The 5,047-nt window shown below is 43.1% G+C and overlaps 1 long non-coding RNA gene across 3 annotated transcripts; it reads right to left on the bottom strand.

Moving 5' to 3' along the window:
- Positions 1 to 573: 573 nt before the first annotated feature.
- Positions 574 to 4,688, bottom strand: LOC119318314. Of its 3 annotated transcripts, none has more exons than XR_005154054.1 (5): positions 4,455 to 4,688; positions 3,048 to 3,142; positions 2,365 to 2,546; positions 1,703 to 2,239; positions 574 to 1,069 (listed from the first exon to the last, which is right to left on the bottom strand). It is a non-coding gene; the product is annotated as an uncharacterized LOC119318314 (long non-coding RNA). The 3 variants fall into 3 exon arrangements; XR_005154053.1 differs by lacking the exon at positions 4,455 to 4,688 and having other exon boundaries at positions 1,703 to 1,816; positions 1,906 to 2,239; positions 3,048 to 3,297; XR_005154052.1 differs by lacking the exon at positions 4,455 to 4,688 and having other exon boundaries at positions 3,048 to 3,297.
- Positions 4,689 to 5,047: the final 359 nt, after the last annotated feature.

The following is a 5,047-nucleotide window of genomic DNA, read 5'->3' on the forward strand; positions in this document are numbered from 1 at the left end:
GGCCGAGCAGGGGAGGCCGAGGCCGCGCCCACAGGTCAGATCCGCGATGGATCCAAGCCCACGCCGCCGCCTCGGAGTCAGCCCCGCGCACAGCCGCCACCGCCTGCCGAGGCTCGCCGCCGCGTGCTCCGTGCCCCGCCACGGCTCGCCGAGGCCTGCCGCCGCAGGACACCGCCGCCTACCGCCTAGATCCGCCACCCACGGAAGAAGGGGAGGCGGGAGAGGGAGTCCCCCCGCCGCCGCCGTCTGCCACGCAGGTTTCACTCGGCGGCGTCACCCGGCGGCGGCACGAGGAGGGGAGAAGGAGAGGGTGGCGGCGGTGCCTAGGGTTGGAGGCCCCCGAGTCGCCCAGGGCGGGGGCGACGCGAGGGACGCCAGGGAGGGAAGAAACCTGGATATGTGCATTGTTTGGTTTGCGGCTTTGCTATTTTGTTCCCACCGCCGCGGTTGCAGGTGCTCTCCACACACGATGGTGTACTTATTGTCCGGTATTAATGTGAGGCATATGTAGTCTGAGAAACATAAAGACCAGGAATATATTGGGTTAACTATTGTGACCAGCTTGCTTAGAAATAAAAAAACTATTGTGGCCAACTTATTAACCAATAACCGAAAATATGGATAGTTAATTTCCTAAAGTTGGGACATTTTTCTCATGGATCTGTAACAATTTTCTCAAAATCTAGAACAATTTTATCCTAAACCTAAAACTTTCTCCATTTCATATGGTGTTGCCAAAAGAAACATAGTTTAAGCAACGCCATATACTTCTAAAAGGCTAATCATTTATACACAAACTTCTTATGTGTTTCCGATGTCTCAATGCTTGTATGACATCTTGGTGCCAAGAAAAAGAGATGACCACCCTTTCTTCTGTTGCTTGATGTTCGTTTAGTTGTAAATTCCAGCTTCTGACTAAAGGCGCCGAGAACTGCTTGAACTGATTGCTGGCCAAAATGTGATAGTGGCTCAATGACAAAAGGGTAGTGCTACACGGTGCACATTCTTGTGGATCCCTGTATATCTCCCATGAATATTTCTTTGCTTGACTGATTGTTGATATCCATGGCTATGCCAGAAAAGGAAAATTTAAAATTAAGAACTTTGAAAATCATATACTGTACCGTGATATATATGTGCCAAAGAAGCGCAAATCATTTGCTGATCAGACATGACAACTTTGTACTCCGTAAGTTTTGACAGAGAAGGGCAGTTTATTACTGTTTTATCTGTGACCATGAATATTGTGAGCGACATGCCACGCTAAAATAAGCAGATAATATATATTTTTTCCGTTCTAGTGAGCATAGAGCAGTAGTGAATCTTACTAAAATAGCATGAGCAATTTATGCTATGGCAGAAAGTAGCTAAAAGAAATACTACTGACGGAAGAATAAAAAATCCAGGAAATGGAGAGATTATACATGCGAGTGCAGGAAAAGTGGCAAATTCAAAGAATGTACTTTCATTTAGCCAACAGATAAAATGTTTCTGTTCTCGTGAGCAAACGGCTAGAATGAACCTCATTAAAATACCATGAGTGATTTACCCACCGGCAAATAGTAGCTACTGATGGAAGAACAAAAAATAAGGAAATGGAGAGATTATACTTGTGAGTGCACGATAGATTATTCCAAAGGAAGTACTTTTTTAGCCAATCACTCAAAGCAAAAGATTAGTGCAATGGATAAAAAGTACAGACCTTGACAGAATATCTTGTTCTTGTAAATCATGTGCTCTACAAATTTCTGAAATCTGCCACTGTAATTGTACAAAAGTCTTGCCACTGAAACCTGCCGGGCTGTCCACATAAGTTCTTCAATTCGGTCATAATCCAAATCATAAAAGTAAGAAACTCTGCTAGCTGCATATCTTTTAAAGAAATGAATTAATTAATAATTATACCTCTCTATAGTCCGTAATTTCATCCAATTCGGCTTCTGCACCACTGTCTACTCATTCATAATATACAGAAAAATTTAGATGGCAGAACATTGTAGATCAGAAGAAAAACTTTCAGGGTAAAATCCATGTCAACAAAAAGAACAGACATAGAGCCATCATGAGATTTGGAGCCACAAAAGTAGTAAAGAAAAGGAAGAAATATGACGAAGAGAAGGACTTTTTTGCTCGGTAGTACTCACTGATCCCTGCTAAAGAGAAAGACATGAGACTGGATGGAGAAGCTGCTCTATGTTGTGAACACACCCATTAGTTCATGCACATAAAGGGCACTATCCTGGAGCAAAATCAATTGAAAAAATTGACGTCAAAAAGAGAGTAGTATACTTTCTAAACTCAAATTATAGCTACGGCAAAACAATGCTCAACTTTCTCTAGCAAGGGCAAAATTCAGAGATGTACCTATTGAGGAGGTTTTCATGTTGGGCAGACGCGAGGCACTGGATGTCAAGGGGTACAGGGGTGTACAGCACCGGCGGCGGTGGGGGTTTGGCCACTGCTGATGAAAGTATGTCGTCTCTGCTCTCAAGCACCACCAGATCGTGGTAAAACTTCAGTAGTAGAGGACACCCGACCGACAACATCTAAATAAACACAAATCATTAATTCACTCTAGTTTATTTTCCATAGGAAAACATATGCAATAGCATTGTAAAATAAAAGGTATTATCAAAATTAATTAGTAGCTTAATATGAGAAATCAAATGGGAAGACAAACGGCATTACTCAATAATCAAGTGGCCAGGATACACACACAAACCACAAAATATATTTCAGTTAGAGAATATTCTGCACACGGTTCATGATTTGCTCCCCGAGCAATTGAATCTTCACTATCAGTTCCTTTGTCTACATGAATAACAACAATCACACACTTGAGCATGCAACTGGAACTCTACTTTTTTGCCAACAATCTGGAATTGTGCTTGGAACCGTAGGGAGCGAGCGGACACTTTCCCTTCTATACTATGTTGACCTAACACTTGCACTTCTTTTTTACCACTAAAGAAAAAAAACTCAAATGATTGCACACACAAAAAAATTGGTTAAATGTTTTTGTGCAGGGGAGCTGTGGGAGACCAGACCTTAGTAAGAGCTTATGACCAGAAAATAAGAGTGCTCGGTAGCCACGTGATCGCCCGGTCAAGCATGTTATAGATGGACCCAAACCTGTCAAAATCTGAAATTTGCAACAACAAATAATCAGTTGGAAAACAAATTCATGAAGCATGAACAAACAAAGGTAAAATTTATTGCTATCCGAAGGCCTCCAGATCTAATTTTGAATGGAAGGCTGCAAAAACATGTCACGGAACAAAATTAGAAAGTTCAAAATATAGTGCAAGGTACTTGGTTCAAGAAAAATTGTTGCACGGGCAGCCAACAACTGAAGAAGAGAAACCGATCAAGAAAAAGCTAAAAGGTCTTACATTAGTGAACGAAGGGAGTATTATTTAGTGTCAGGTTCTATACTGAATTACGACATAATTAGTTCCTGGTCACATTTTCGCAGAAGCTCGATGCCAGAAATTGACCAAAGCCATGGTTATACAAACATGTATTGTTGACTTTGTTGTACACAATAAAATGATCTATACATGTTAATGGTACCAAGGAAAAATGTATGGCATGATATCTTGCAGAATTGATTCACTTTGCACAACTTCACTTGAATCATCTATAAAATTGTACTTGTTCATTATCGGTTGGGCATTGACAGAAGTTCTATGTAACTGAAGGCGTCAAGGTGGTAAAACAAAATTAGTTATGTGGTTAATTCCAGTATAAAACCATGCCGAATAAGTGACTCTGGCTATGGTACCTGCACAAGTGGATATGATGAACAATCTTGTTAACAAACCACAAAAGTTAACACTTGATAGTTTCAACCTGTACAAAAGATGATAACGCAAAAATTCACCTGAAGCAAGACTTTTTCTCATGCAGTTTTTCTAGGCAAGAGTTACCACAGTTCATGGAAAATACTGCAGTTTAATCGATGGCCATTTGCAAACATGATTTCTTCACCTCTTACTCATGATGTGCAGAAACTTCGTTGATCTAGTTATAACACATGCAAACCAAACATATGTGTTGCTTAAATACTTGCTGATCTTCAGTTCAGTTGTGGCTGCTGAATACTTGCAGTCAAGAAATACCAAACCACATGCTGGAGAGCAAGTCCTTCGTTGAAAAGAATCACCAAGGGAGCTATCTTGAGCTAAAAGAATTAATAAAGCATGCTATATAACATAAATTTTCCCAAAATTCATAGAAAATACTATCAAAATCGCACATCCTATTTAAGAAGTATTTCGTAAGATTTGGTCCTTTTTCAAATCCATACAGAGAGAACATTTTGCTACCCACAAAATGCATATGAAGAAATGATCGAGAGAGCATCCAGTAAAACGATGACTCACACCTCTTGACGGAATTAACAGTCCAGATTGGACCAAAGAAGAGAAGGGATGGATTTTGGGGAGCAAGACCTGCGGATCTAGCTGATGTCTCAGCGCATTCTTCAAAAGTTGAAGGAGCAGTGCCATCTCTGCATAGACCCGCAGCCTCGCACCCGAGTCCCTCCCTAGATCTTCGCGCCCTGAGCAGGAGCTCTGCGCCCATGCACCGATCCAGCGCCGCCGGAGAACCAACCACGGCCACGCCTGCCTCTTCCTTCCTCCTTCCCTCCCGTGCTCTCTCTCCATGTCTAGGAGATACATGGGGACGGCGAAGGCGGCGAGGCAGAGGAGCGGTCAACGGTGGCGTCGTCTGGATCGAGCGCCTTTGTGCTCGATGGCGAGGAAGGCAAGGCGCACGTCCTCCGGTGTGCGATGGCGCATGGGACGGCGCATGTGGCTGGGCACGTGGATCCGGGCAGGGAGGGTCCAGATCCAGTCGAGGACGGGGCGACCGGCGGTGGCGGTGACGCGCGCTCGTGTGTGGGGAGCAGGAAGGGGATCGTGGGGACTGCGGCTTGAATATACTAAACTACATGGTCGTTTCTGCAAAAACAAAACGTTATCTGAGGGAGTCACTCAAAAAAGGATTGCGGGTTGAATTTAAAGAAAAAGAGGGACTTTTC

The sequence above is a fragment of the Triticum dicoccoides genome, chromosome 6A, assembly GCF_002162155.2.
Source record: "Triticum dicoccoides isolate Atlit2015 ecotype Zavitan chromosome 6A, WEW_v2.0, whole genome shotgun sequence".
In the NCBI taxonomy this organism is placed as follows: Eukaryota; Viridiplantae; Streptophyta; class Magnoliopsida; order Poales; family Poaceae; genus Triticum; species Triticum dicoccoides.